The sequence below is a fragment of the Prenolepis imparis genome, unplaced genomic scaffold (genome assembly GCF_030444845.1).
Source record: "Prenolepis imparis isolate NDT839.2.m4 unplaced genomic scaffold, iyPreImpa1.0 SCAF_7, whole genome shotgun sequence".
NCBI classification, from domain to species: domain Eukaryota; kingdom Metazoa; phylum Arthropoda; class Insecta; order Hymenoptera; family Formicidae; genus Prenolepis; species Prenolepis imparis.
The window spans coordinates 16669362-16685767 of NW_028141165.1; positions in this window are offsets into that span (position 1 = coordinate 16669362).

Here is a 16406-nt window from a genome sequence, read left to right on the forward strand (position 1 = left end):
TTTTTTCTCTCCGAGCATACTCGATGGTTCAATTTTTTCTTCACCAGACTCAACACCGACGATATTTTCAACAAGCTGTTTCAGAGGTTCAGAGATTGGTTTAAAATGCCTCTCCAATGCATCGTCCTCCTCCATTTTACCAGTTTTCAAGAAACGATATTTTTTACGGATTGAATCGCTCGTTTTCGCAATCTCTCTCACAATCTTTTCACGATCGTTATTCATCATGTTGCAATTTAGACGTTGCTCGATCAATGCATCGAAAGCGATTAAGTGCTTTGCGGTATTGCAAATTCATTAAATCCTTTTCTGTATCGTCCATTAGTTGCGGACTGTCCTTGTCAATCGCCGCGAATCCGTATTTATGTTGCCAACATTTCTGACAAAATGCGCGAAAATTATCGTAAGACATATCTGTATTTACGTGATCGTTGTACACATGTTTCAAGTTTGTCCCATCTTATTTAAATAAAATTAATAAGTTTGCATTGTCACGTACAAGATGCTTGGGTATCTTGGCATACGTTTGACAAAAATAGAAACAGTCGACGCTCGAGTGTCGCCCCATTGCAAAGTACTCTCTTATCGTATCTTGCTTGTCGCATGCCACGTCATCAAAGATAAAAATGGAATTCGGAAGCGCCTCACTCGGTGGAATGACATCGCTATTATTAGAGAATGTGAAATAACCAATTTCTTCTATCGGTGATAGCAAATTTTCCAAATATCGATATTTCGGTTGTTGAAGCGATTTCGAGTATACGTACACGTTCTCGAAGCAAACGCCGTGCGGGTTTTCTATCAAACTAATCAACGCGTTAGTTTTATCACAATTCGAAGGACCGCAAATGATTCCGCGTATAGTATTCGGCAGTATGTTTCTATGTCTGCGTATTTCTTTATCCGACATCAACCGTGTTTTATCATCGAAATTTGTAACTTTGATTATCGTCGATTGCTGAAAGAACCGCATGTTTTCTCTCGAATGAATGAATGAGTCTTGGAGAGCCTATTTATAGCTGCGCGGAACCATGAATCGCTCAGTATCGAAAAAATGTTTGTTCTGCTAACAAGTGCTTCCGATATTCACGGTTTAAGCGCCGAACAGCTGCAATTTGTGCCAAAAGCATTTTTATTGCGATATGAAAATCACATCCACTACGTGTGGGACAAGCTTCCGGAACACATAAAGGCGAATCCAGAGATTCAGACCTGTCGTCGATGTTTCAAACATTACAATCGACCGTGGCAGCAAACGCACATCGACGGTCCAGCGCCGATGATAAAGGATTGCAGCGAATGTCAACGAAAATAGGTAGTGGTCTCTTTAATCGCGCGATAAACGCGCTTTCGATCGAATTACATATTCCCAGCTATCAGTTTTGCGGTCCGGGGACTCATTTGGAAAAGCGATTGGCTAGAGGTGATCGAGGTATTAATCCATTGGATGCCGCGTGTCGCGAGCACGACATTGCATATTCTCAAAGCAACGCCCTCAGAGAACGACACGTTGCTGATAATATACTCGCTGCGAAAACGTATTACTGCGAGAGATTCAACTCTTGGTGAAAGAGCAGCCGCTACGACTGTTTGGGCAGTTATGAAAGCAAAGACAAAATTCGGTATGGGGATGAATGTGCAAAAATCTTTGAAAAAGAAGAAGAAACGAATACTGCCTGTGGCGAAGCGTGGTGGTATCTTGCCAATTTTATCATTGTTGGGAGTTCTCGGTTCGTTGGCCGGTGGAGCAGCGGGAGTCGCAAAGGCTGTGAATGATAGCAAGGTTGCGCAACGTCAGCTTGAAGAAATGCAACGTCATAATCGCGCTATGGAAGGTCGTGGAGTTTATCTCGCTCCATACAAGCATGGACAGGGATTCTCAACTAAGAAAAAAAAACGTAAAAAAAAAACGCTAAAAATGCCTGTGGGTGTAACAACTAATGTACAATTAGAACAACTGACAAGACGTATGCGTATACCATTCTTTAGAGGTGTTTTCATGCGCAATAATTTACCAATAAACGGTGCGACAAAATGAGAGCGGTATCGTCAATTTGGACGACGTTGATGCTCCCGGTACTCATTGGGTAGCATATGTAAAGAGGGGAAATCGATCAATATATTTCGATAGTTTTGGTAATCTACGACCACCCAAAGAATTGGTGCAATATTTAAATGTTGCGAAAATAGAATACAATCACACACATCCTATCAAAATTATAATCAGAATAATTGTGGACAATTGTGTTTACGATTTTTTCAAACGACTGATATAAAGCCTGTCAATCCATCATCACGATTCAGTTTGACAACATGTCGCTAACACTAACGTTGACTGGCAAAAGTAGCGTTCTCGCTGTAAGCTACTTTCCAGCTATAGATTTATCGAATGGTGATTATGAGCTCGGTTTAACAGATTTTGAAACTTATCATACGATACCGAATGTAAATTCTAAGAATAATAAATTTTACTTTGATAACGATGACAAGGAAATTACGATACCCGAAGGATCATACGAAATACAAGCTATAGATGAGTATCTGAGACGTGCAATTTCACAATATCCTTCCAATAAAGAGCAGAATGAAGATGCAATAGCGCTTCGCGCCAATCATAATACTCTAAAGAGTGAAATCAAATGCATCTATAGAATAAACTTTAATAAACCATACAATATAGGATCGCTGTTGGGATTCTCGTCGAATCGTATATTGCAACCTCACAAATGGCATGATTCGGATTTACCTATAAATATTATTAGCGTGAATATTATCCGTATAGAATGTAGCGTCACCACTGGTGCGTACAGTAATGACAAGCGCGTACACACGATACATGAATTTTCACCGAGCGTGCCACCAGGATATAATCAGATCTGCACAGATCATTTATCTCCCGATCGTCATACGGAGCATTACTGATCTAACGTTACGCATTGTTGATCAAAAAGGACGATTGTTAGATTTTCGAGGAGAGGAAGTTACTGTAAGATTGCACGTACGGCGTCGACAAAATTAGCGTGTGATGCTCGTGCTAAATGATACGGAGCACGTGAGAGACAATAATTTTACGTGGGACATTACGAGGGACAATACTTTTGCGAGAGCAGCTGCGGCAGTGAGCGACAATAATCAGAGATCTCGTTACACTAAAAAGAAACTCAGCGCATTGAATCGCGAATTTTTAAAATCATTTGGGATTCATCTTACGAAAAGATGATTGATATTTTGAATATTGGTGGTGAACCAGTCTTTGATGATCGTATCGTCAAGGTTGAGACACATACATACAATCCATATGCAACACATCGCTTGGACATAGCGACGAGATACGGATACCTATACACCACCAGGATTTGTACACGTTGCATTGCGAAAGCTTTTTGTATGTTGAGGGAAAGTTGATGACATCTAAAATAGATGCAAATGAAACGATGATATTAACAAATAATTGTATTGCGTTCATGTTTGATGAAATTCGATATGAACTCAATGGTGTGGAGATTGATCGCAACAGAAACGTTGGAATAACTTCAACGATGAAAAATTATGTTTCTTTAACAACCAAGAGAAGTAAAATCTTGAAGAATGCTGGATGGGATATGACACATAATGGGTCATGTAACGAAATTTGTATGTTCAAGTTTTGCGTGCCGCTCAACATGCTATTGGGATTTTGCGAAGATTACAAGCGAGTTGTGATTAATGCTCGCCACGAATTAATTTTGATACGTTCGCGCAACGACAACAATTGTCTGTATGGACCTGCTGAAGCTGCTATTGAATTACTCAAGATACAATGGCGTATGCCTCATGTACTATTGAATGAGGTCAATAAACTGTCCTTGCTACGAGCATTGAAAGCGGGCAATTCTTAAACATGAGTTTTCGCGCTTGGGATCTATACGAATTTCCTCTGCTACATAGTACAACCAAGCATTCATGGACTGTGAAAACTGCTTCTCAGCTGGACAAGCCGCGATATGTGATCTTTGCACTGCAGACTGGTAGAAAAAATATTATGACAAAAGATGTTACTGTATTCGATCATTGTAAATTAACCAACGTAAAGCTCTATCTAAACTCGGAATCTTATCCCTACGATGATTTAAATTTAGATTTTGAAAAAAATAGATTCGCCCTCTTGTTTGATATGTACTCGTTTTCGCAAATTTTATTACGGGTGTGATATTGAGAATGTACTAACTATCGCAAAATTTCTACATTGCGGTCCTCTTGCAGTTATTGATTGTTCGCGACAAAATAATTCTGTCAAAAATTCTACCGTGGACGTGAGAATAGAGTTTGAATGTAAGGAAGATGTACCGGCAAATACTACAGCCTATTGTCTCATCTTGCATGATCGTGTTGTCGAATATTGTCCGTTGTCCAACGTAGTTCGTAAAATTATTTAATCAGCAATTATCCCCTCCTCCGATGTAATATAAATGATTGAGATTTTTAACAATCGACATCAGTCGTCCAACATTCTTGCAACAATATGGTTGTACCAACGTTTGTGGATCTACAAGGATTTATTTTCAATAAACAGTTTATTGTGAAGGAAGCGGCGATCCTCAGAAGAGGATTTATTGTTTCACATTATTTTTTCGCATGCCCCGTACCATGGGGTGTGCTCATAAAATCGGAGAGACGTCAAACCTCATGGTTGACTCGAAATCATCATGGATTGCAATGGGTAGATGGAAACGTTCCATACAGCATGACTCAGCGTTTGATTACAACAGCTATCGCTGGTATGATACAAGAAGAAGAAGAGTCATCCTCTCTTGTGTACGTAAAAGGCCAAAAGCGAGAATGGTTGACCGATATAATGGACGATGCGAGAAACGGTTTCATTATTGAGACCTTGGATGCAGACTATGAAGATATTCCTACCTTAAACAACTTAGATACTACCTATAGCCTACGTTGCGGTAAACATGTAAAAAATTGCGCTTTAGAAAATGTATTTAAAATATTTAATTGGTGGTCAAATCATCGCAATGATTCGCCACACCCTTTTTTGAATAAATTAATATTAAAATAATATTCTCTTTGTTCTCTCATTTTCCTCATATGCATACAAGTATTATATGTCCACACGTGCTCGTATTAATTTCAGCATGTGACAGCATTCTTATGTTATAATTTTTAAATGTAGTCGATTGAGGTTTGAATGTAGTCGATCGAGATTCGAAGGTGGTTGATTGATGTTTGAAAGTGGTTCGAAGGTGGTTGATCGAGGTACGAACGTGGTTCGAATGTGGTTGATCGAGATACGAACATGGTTCGAAAGTGGTTCGAAGGTGGTTGATCGATGTATGAACGTGATTTGATTGATGTTCGAAGGTGGTTGATTGATGTTCGATCGAGGTTCGAAGGTGGTTCGAAGGTGATTGATCGAGGTACGAACGTGGTTCGAAAGTGGTTCGAAGGTGGTTGATCGAGGTATGAAAGTGGTTCGAAAGTGGTTTGAAGGTGGTTGATCGATGTTTGAACGTGGTTCGATCGAGGTTCGAACGTGGTTCTATTGACGTTCGATTGTGGTTTCAATTTTAAATATTATTCATATGCTTATTCTCATCATGGAATCTTTGTCTCGGACCATCTGTTTTCTTATCTCATGTACTGAGTAAGCGTTCAAGCTAATTCTTATGTCATACATCCCCTACTCTTTTTAACGTGAGCGGGTCTGTCTCCGCGATGTTCGTCATAAAGTTTTTAGCGTTTGACGTGTCAATATCTAAAACACTTTAAAAAAAACAATGGAATTTATTGGAGAGATAGTGCGTCGTGATGATCGACCCAGGTGGGTCGATATGATATTCCGTGACGATCGACCCATGTATCACGACTTGTGGTACGAGTCGGAGCGTGAATTGCATATTAGATGGGTGCGGATAGGTCGTGAATATGACCGATATTATAATGATCTGCTGTGGGGCGACATAGAGGAAGAGTTCCCTTACGTCGAATGGGATGATGTATGCTGCCTTCGCCAATTGTTCGGGGAGGAACCGTATCCTCCCAAACATGTCCCGGAGCCATTATGGGCCTAGTAAGTATTTCTTTTCATTTATAAATTATTAAAATAATAAATTGATTAATAAAATAAATAATATATTTAATAAAAATTTCTGTTATGTAGGAGTTCCACCCTGCCGCCTCGCAGCCACCACCACCTCGCAGCCTCCGCCTCGTACCACAAGTGGTGATACATGGGTCGATCGTCACGAAATATCATATCGACCCATGTGGTTCGATCATCATGACGCAGCCATCAATGTATTTTATATGTATATAATATTTCAAATTTCAAATTTATATTTTATATTAATTTATATTTTATATTCATATTTTATATTTTCATTCTTATATTTTATATTTTCATTCTTATATTTTTACACACACACACACACACACACAAAATTGTATGATTGCACACACATACTCATTTTAAAAATAAAAATTATTTTAAATATTAAATAAATGTATTTATTTTAGAATAGGTCCTCTCTCCTTTCCTCCTATTAAAATCTTATTAATTTAAAAAAATATTTAAAAAAAAAAATATTAAAAAAAAAAAAAATATTAATTAAAAAATTCTCTCTTACGAACGCCTCTCTCTTTGCGTTCTCCTTCGCTGCATCAGCTCTCGCGCTCTCCTTCGCCGCGTCATCTCGCAACATCTCTCTCTCGCTCTTGCATATACGCCTCGCTTGCGTCATCTCTCTCGCGTACGCCTCTCGCGCTCTCCTTCGTGAACGCCTCGCGTCATCTTGTCGCTGCGCTACCTCGCACTATCTCGCGACCGCTATCTCTCTCGCTCTTGCATATACACCTCGCTGCAACACCTCGCGCTCTCCTTCGCAGCATCATCTTGCGACCGCTATCTCTCTTTCGCGAACGTCTCTCTCGCGACATCTCTCTCACGTGTGCCTCGCGCTCTCCTTCGCGTTCCTCTCTCCGCGCGGACCCCTCACCCATAAAGCTTCACGCGGTCTTTCGCGGGTTCCTCTCTCCCTGCGGACCCCTCGCGGACCCGGCTCCAAAATCGCGGACGCTTCCTCCCTCCCCGCGGACCCGGTACCAAAATCGCGGACGCTCCCCCTCCCCGCGGACCCCTCGCGGTACATCGCGGACGCTCCCCCCTCCCCACGGACCCCTCGCGGTACATCGCGGACGCTCCCCCCTCCCCGCGGACCCCTCGCGGTACATCGCGGACGCTTCCCCCTCCCCGCGTGACGTCATTCCCCTGCGCCCGCGGAACGGGGTGAATGACCTAAACTGGGTTAGAACTCTCATACTATCACTACTTACGATCTCCCTAAGCTGAGATATGGCTTCTTAAAAATCATCAAATTTTTTTTAAAGCGCTCTAATTGTTTTGCGTATTGTATATACAGGGTGTCTCATTTTAACATACACAACCAAATATCTCGAAAACTAAGCTTTATCGAAAAAAAATGTTTCAAAGAAAGTTATCGGATTACAATGGGGACATCTTGTCGTAAACATAATCTTATTCCAGGTGAAAGCATTTTTGAGATTTCGAAGTCATCATTATTATAAATCAATTCCCCATAATATTTGGCATAAAAAATTGTTAGAGTGAAATTGTCGAAAACTGAATGATTTACGGGATATTTCATACATTATTCTGAGACATTTTGTCAGAAAAATATAAAATATCTCATGATATGTTTATTTTTCCATAATCTTAAATTATTAATTTTCTTCATAGAATAATGAGATAAATTAATTAGGATAAGAAAAACGTACTCTTCTGATTTTAAAAATTGTGCAATATGCAACTGGATACAGTGACCGGCAAAAATAAAAACCCACCTCATCTATAAGACTGGTTTGCTTCATAAAGATAGAAAAAAATGTTATAGGTTTTTTATAACTGAAATTGAAAATTTATTTATTAATTAAATGTTTTTAATTAAAAAAAGGAATCATTTTTTATTACTATATTTATTTCTAAACAATCGTATATTTAAGAATGACAAAATAAAGAATCTCTGGATTCATAACATTTGAAAAATTTAATTGAAAGTATACCAAAAAGACTTCAAAAAGTTATTGAGGCTAAAGAAAATCATATTAACTATTAATTAAAATAATATTGTTATTTCTTTAATTTAAAATACATTATAATTAAAATCATTATAATTATAATAAATTATAAATATAATATTATAGATATTATAATTAAATTAAAATATATTATCTTAACTTGCTTCTTTATTTTGTCACTTTTAAATATACGATTGTTTAGAAATATATCTCTCTAAAAAATTAAAATATGATTCCTGTTTAATTAAAAACCCTTAATTGATTATTAACTTTCAATTATAAAAAACATATTTTTTTTTACCTTTATGAAACAAATCAAGTCTTATAGATGAGATAGCTTTTTATTTTTGCCAGTCACTGTGTATTTATAAAAAGAAATAACTATTCGTTTTTTTAACACCAATTGATTTATCTCACTATTCTATGCAGAAAATTGTAAAAGTAAGATTATCGAATAATGAGTGTATTAGAAAATATTATTTTGATATTTGTGCCTTTCACGATGTGAACATTACAGCTCAACATTTGAGCTGTAATGTTCATGAAACGTCGGAATCAAAAAAGTCTACGCGGTTCAAACTCGAAAACCAATTTTAAAATATTTTATATTTTTTGTTAAAATGTGACAGAATGAAGCAGAAAATATCTCGTAAATAATTTATTTTTCAATTATTCCCCACTCTAACAATTTTTACGCCAAATATTACGAGGAATCAATTTATGTAAGAAAATTATGGTGGTTTCCTTTAAAAGAATAATGAGATAACTTTGAAATCTCAAAAATGTCTCCACCTGAAATAAGATTATACTTACGACAAGATGTCCCCCTTCAAAATCCTCCAACTTTGTTTAAAACATTTTTTCGATGAAGCTTAATTTTCGATATATTATGCTGTGTAAGTTAAAATGCGATACTCTGTATTTTAATTTCCCCAAACAAATATCTCTGAAATTAAGCAAAATATGAAAAAAGGTTCAAAAACAATAGTTGTAGGATTTCGACGGGGAAATAAGTTAGTGCTACTGACTTTTTCCTAAAAGGTGATTTTCAAGATTATTTACAGGTCATTTATATTTTTTTAAATGGAACCTCAATTTTTTATATAAATCGATTACTCGCAATATTCGCTATAAAAAGTTATAAGGGTAAGATAGCCAAAAAGTGAATAGTTTACGAGATATTTTGTACTTTAATTCAACATAATTTTACATAAACTATGGAATATCTCGCAAAATATTCATTTTTCGTCGATCTTACCTCAATATTTTTATACATAAAATAATGAAAGAAATCAATCGATATAAAGAAAACACATAGTTGTTTTAAAAAAAGTATGTAATTTGCAACTATAGCAGCTACATACTTTTTTTTTAAATAACTATGTGTTTTCTGTACATCAATTAATTCCTTTCATTATTTTGTGCATAAAAGTATTAAAGTAAGATCATCGGGAAATGAATATTTTACGAGATTCCATAATTTATGTGTAAGATTATGTTAAACTAAAGTATAAAATATCTCGTAAATTATTCACTTTGTGGCTATTTTACCTTTATAACTTTTACAGTGAATATTGCGAGGAATCAAATAATATAAAAAATTGAGGTAGTTCCATTTAAAAAACATGAATGACCTTTAAATGACTTGAAAATCGTCCTTTAGGAAAAAGTCAATAATGCCAACTTCTTTCTCTCTCGAAATTCTACAACTTCTATTTAACCTTTTTTTTTCGTATTTTGCTTAATTTCAGAGATAATTGCCTAAGGATATTAAAATAAAACACCCTGCATATACAGGTCCCACCCCAAATATATCTTTCTTAAACCTTTTACAAAAAATGTATCATACAAAAGTTGTAGGATTTCGAGTGAAAAAGAAGTTGGCGTTACTAACTTTTTCGTATATAAAAAACAATTTTTAAGATTATTTGAAAGTTATTTAAGTTTTTTAAAATAAAACTAACCTTAATTTTTTATTATAAATCGATTTCTTGCAAAATTCACTATATAAAGTTATAAGGATAAGATAGCCAAAAAGTGAATAGTTTACAAGATATTTTATACTTTAGTTTAACATAGTTTTACAAAAACTGTAAAATAGCAGAAATAGCTTATAAAATATTCATTTTTCGTCGCTTTTATCTTAATACTTTTATGGATAAAATAATGAAAGGAATCAATCGGTGTAAAGAAAACACATAATTGTTTGCAAGAAAAAGTACGTAGTTGCTAATTACAAATTACATAGTTTTCTTACAAACAACTATGTGTTTTCTTTACACTGATTGATTTCTTTCATTATTTTATGCATAAAAGTATTAAGATAAGAGCGACGAAAAATGAATATTTTATGAGATATTTCAGTTTTAGTTTATGTGAAATTATGTTAAACTAAAGTATAAAATATCTTGTAAACTATTCAATTTTTGGCAATCTTACTCTTATAACTTTTTATAGTGAATATTGCGAGGAATCGATTTGTACAAAAAAATTAAAGTAATTCTAGTTTAAAAAACATAAATAATCATCAAATAACCTTGAAAATCGCCCTTTAGAAAAAAGTTAGTAGCGCTATTCTTTTTTCTCTCGAAATCCTACAACTTTCGTACAAAACTTTTTTTATAAAAAGCTTAGAAAAAACGATATTTGAGGTGGAACATTAAATTAGTTCAACCTGTATATTCTATTCAATTTTTCTTTATGTTAGAATATATAAATATTTTTATGTAATTTGTGGCAAATATTTATTAACTCGATCCCTTTATTCCCGTAAACCGAAATCGCACAGGGTCTCATTCGGAGCCAAAGAGATTAAATTCTGTTGCCGAAAAAGGACCACACCGAGCGAACGGTCTGTAAATAACGTAAAAGCGACCTTAGTCATTGACCTATTTTATAAACTTGTATATATATTTTATAAAATAGGTCAATGACTAAGGTCGCTTTTACGTTATTTATATTTAGAATGCCCCACATATATATAATATATATATATATATATATATATATATATATATATATATATATATATGTGGGGCATTCTATACCAAATCAATGACTTTTTTCCCCGACTATATTTTATTTGCTTCATTTTTTAAATGTTTTTCTATCTATTGAAAGTTCCATGAATTTTTTTAGATTTTTATCGATTTTCGAGTTGCACATTTTTTTTTAAATAGATTAAAAAATTTTTAAATATTTATAACTTAAAGAAAAATAAAAATATTGTCAATAATAACGTGGTCGATTTTTGTCTTTAAATGTATTTTTCGAAAAAAATTTTGAAAAAATTAAAAGAAGAAAATTTAATAGTATTTTAATCAATTTTAACCGAAATTATTTTTTTTCCTTAATGAGACCCCTTTGAGTTTTTCAAAAAAATGTATAACATTGTAGATTTAAAAACAAAATTTTTAAGCTATTGGCGAATAAACATTCGAACTTCGAAAACATTTCGATGTTTTAAGGGCCAGGAAAAACAAAAATTCTAATATATTAAAAAAATTAAAATATTGGAATTTTTTTTTCTAACCCTTAAAACTTCAAAATATGTGCCTGTTAATTTTGCAAATACTTATTTTTTAAATCGAAATGGTGTAAAATACCAAAAATGCGATTTTTGAAAAAAAAAATTGAAAAGAAAATAAAAAAATAGTTTTTAAAAAATCAAAAATATTTGAATCCCTTTTTTGCTAATAGCTCAAAAATTTTGTTTCTTTTTTTTTTTAGTTAAAAATGTTATACATTTTTTTCAAAAAATCGAAGGGTTCTCATTGAGAAAAAATAATAATTTTGGTTAAAATTGACTAAAATACTATTAAATTTTCTTTTTTTAAATTTTTCAATATTTTTTTCGAAAAATTTAAAGACCAAAAAATGACCACCTTATTAATGACAATATTTATATTTTTCTTCAAGTTATAAATATTTGAAATTTTTTCAATCAATTTAAAAAAAAAATGTGTAACTCGAAAATTGATAGAGATAAAAATCTAAAAAAGTCATGGAAGCTACTTTCAATACAAAAACATGAAAAAAATAAAGCAAGTAAAAAAAGGTCGAGGAAAAAATCGTTGATTTGGTATGGATTACTCCATATATAAAATATATACATATATGTATATATCAGGGTTGGGAAGTAACTCGTTACTTGTAACGAAGTTACAGTTACAGTTACTTTTTTCAGTAACTCTAACTTAACTTCGTTCCTTTCTCTCCATCTGTAACTATAACTTAACTCAGTTACTTATTTTCGGTAACTAGTAATTAATTTAATAGTTACATTAATTATTTTATTATATATATTTTAAACCTCTACACAGATCGCGTTGGGCAGCCTTGCGCTTGCGCAAGTATCTTTATCGATACTTTACGTTCCAATGCGCATGCTCCCAACTGCTCTCGAGACAAATATAAAATATAACTATATAACATATAACATATTGTATCAATTTATTTTAACATAAGTATATAATATAAAAATTATAATTATTATATTTTATATGATAAGTAATAAGTAATAATAAATAACGTATAAAAACATAATTATATGATTTTATTATTTTACCTCAAAATTTCTACCGTTAAGTGTAAATCTGATATTTTATTTTCATCGTAAGAAAGTAACTACAAAGTAACGACTCGTTCCTTTTTAAGTAACTATAACTGTAACGCGTTACTTTTTAGAATTGGTAACTTTTAACTGTAACTAGTTAATTTTTAATGAAAAAAACTGTAACTGTAACTAGATACTTTTATAAAGTAACTTTCCCAACCTTGGTATATATACAGAGTGTCCTAACGAAAAGTGTCCACCAGGATTATTATAAAATCTAGTGATTTCTTCAAAAAGTGCCGAGACAGGTCAATTTTGTTTTCGAGGAAGACAGGTCCTTGTCATAAATTCATCCACTTTGGACTAACACCCTAAGGAGGGTAACAACCCTCTCAAAAATCTTAAACGGTAACAGGGGTCAAGTGGCATATTATTATAAAAGTCTTTTAATTCTCTTTACAATGGTGCTATTTTTTTTTAAATTTGCGTCAATAGTTTTCGAGAAAATAAGTTTCAGATACAATAAATGAAAATTCAGTTTTGAAAACAACTTTTATTTTATTAAATGCTCAAAATGTGTACTTCCCCCCCCCCCCTTCCGACCATCATGCAGTAATAAAGTCTTTGCTCAGTGTTACGTCAAACATTTTGTAGTACCGGCATTCTTTGACTTTGAATATTGTAGGATACTTCAAGGTCAGAAGATTGTTGATATTAGTCAAATTTTTTTACTATGTTTAGCAAGTGATAAAATCGACAGCAAGCATAACAATAGTCTATATTCTATAAGTTTGGTTTCCATTGACAGAATACAACATTTTGTAGTTCACTTTCACGATTTTTCGTTTTAAATTGCGAACAAGATTCAATTTCATCCAAGTTCTGCAATTTCAACATCTTCATTTATGTTTGTCTATTCCGAGTGATGTTTCAGGTTTTGTACTGATCCCGTTTTATTAAATTTCTTCACTAGCTTCGAAACATTTGTGTAGTAAATAATTTTTTCATGTCTCTCATTGAATATTTGGACTGCAGCTCTAGCGCAATCATTGTTCTTGAAATAAAGTGTAACAATTTCGATTTTTTCCGCACAACTAAAAATCATTTTCACAGCTTAAAACGAAAAATCGTGAAAGTGAAGTACAAACTGTACTGCAGAATGTTCGACGTAACACTGCACGAAGACTTTAATACTGCATGGTCGGCGGGGAAGGGGAATACATATTTCGACCATTTAAAAAATAAAAGTTGTTTTCAAAACTGAATTTGCATTTTATTATACCTGAAACTTTGAAACGCATTTTCTCGAAAACTATTGACGCAAATTTTAAGAAATAGTACCATTGTAAAGATAATTAAAAGATCTTTATAATGATATGCCACTTGACCCCTATTGCCATTAAGATTTTTGAGGGGGTTGTCACTTCTCTTCAGGGGGTTAGTCCAAAGTGGGTGAATTTATGACAAGAACCTGTCCTCCTCGAAAATAAAAGTGACCTGTCTCGGCGTTTTTCGAAAAAAAATCACTAGATTTCATAATAATCCTGGTGGACACTTTTCGTTGGGACACCCTGTATATACAATGTGTTTGGTAATTCGCGCGCCACTCGTCAGGAGCAGGTAAAGCAAGTTAAACCTAGTAGGAAAATCCTCTACATGGCCCAGTCTTACATGGTTACTAAGTACACGACGAAAAGAAACAGTCTAATGTTACGCTAAGGGAGGAGCGATCTACAAAAGACAATAGCATTAAGATCTTTCTACAATAGAGATTTTAGCGCAGTAGCAGTAGATCGTAAAAATAGGTCGTAGCAGTAATTGTAGCGAAAATAAACCAAATCCATTTCCTATGACTTACGGTGTACGTTCTACGGCGAACGCGCATACACAGTCAAAGAATGCGGCGTCTGTGAAAATGGATTTGGCTCATTTTCGCTACGACTATATATATTCTTACGATCTACTGCTACTGCGCTAAAATCTCCATTGTAGAAAAGACCTTTAGAGTTAGTCTAGGAAGAATTAAGCCAACTAATATTCTTTTCGCTGATTGGCTCCGCCATTACTTAATCAGCGCTTCCGGTTTTTCAAAACAGTTGTCATATAATAACACACACAGAGATGTCATATAATATACATATAAAGTATAAAGTATTTAACAATTGTAAAATATTAAAGTATAAAAAATAATAAAATAGATATAATTAAAATGAAATAAAGTATAAAATAGATAAACAAATAGAAATAAATTAAATAAATATAAATTATATTATAATACAATGTAATTTTTTATAAAAATATTAAAGTAATAATATATTTTTTAATAATTATTGTTATAAGTAAATAGGTAAGTAAAATTGCAATAGTAATAACTTTTTAAAAGGAGGAGGGTCAATAAGGGCGTTTTTGTGCACCCTCTGGATTTTCATAAAACAATTTTTTTTGTCTTGTATGATCATTAGGAATGTCAAAAATAATCATTAGGTGAGAAAAAAATTCGATCCATATAGCCAAAATTAATCATTAGTTTAGGTGTACCACTATGGTATCTAAGCCCTTTTTATGACTAATAAGTAAACTAATGAAATATTTTCGGTCATTATACTGCTTTGCCATAATATTTATGTCATTTTAGACTACAATATGCATTGCCTCAAGATGAAGGTGAATACAATTCATAGTGAAAAAATTTTTGATTACTCCTGACATGGGGTGTTCATAACAAATAAATGATCACTATTAGTTGTCTACAGACTGAAGCCTCTACACCGCGTCAAGGTTGTGATCATTGTAGAGGTTTTAATTTTTTTATCTTTTTATTTTATTATTTTTTATCGAGACTTTTAACTTTTTAGAACTCAGATCACTTGAATCACTTATTCTTTTTGACATGATTACAATTGAACTTCAATTATTGAAATATTGATTAAACAAAGTAATAATATAAGATCCTGGTAGAGGTTAACAATAATATGGATAAAAGACAACGAATTATGTCGTGCGTGAAGTTGCTGCATTCGACTCATGCGACAACTTCACGCATGATGTTTACCATGAGCTATATTCACCTTCATCTTAAGGCAATGCATGTTATAGTTTAAAATGACATAAATATTATGGCAAAGCATTATAATGACCGAAAATATTTCATTAGTTTACTTATTAGTCATAAAAAGGGCTTAGATACCATAGTGGTACACCTAAACTAATAATTAATTTTGGCTTTATGGATCGAATTTTTTTCTCACCTAATGATTATTTTTGACATTCCTAATAATCATACAAGACAAAAAAAATTGTTTTATGAAAATCCAGAGGGAGCACAAAAACGCCCTTATTGACCCTCCTCCTTTGCAATATTGTGCTTTATAAAGTTAAATTCGTTTAAATGTGCAAATTAAAAATTTTATCTGAAAATACTATTGACATGTTTTAAATCTGCATAAATAATATTATTGAAAATAATTACAGGACAAAATGATGCTATTTGTGCAGCTCCGTACTGTAAAAATAATTCCATACACGGGAAAAAAATGAATATTTTTCCTAAGAATCCAAACCGGAGAGCAGTGGATGCATGGATTAAAAATACAAATATACATTCAATGATAAAAGATTGTTCAGCGTTATGTGAAGTGTATTATCTAAATATATTATTTAGAGCTCAGAATAGATACAGAGTCCATGCAGCAAACAACGTTGTTGGTTCATACTGATTCTTCGACAAAATCGGTTGTTATATTATCTGAAGATATAAGATTAAGAA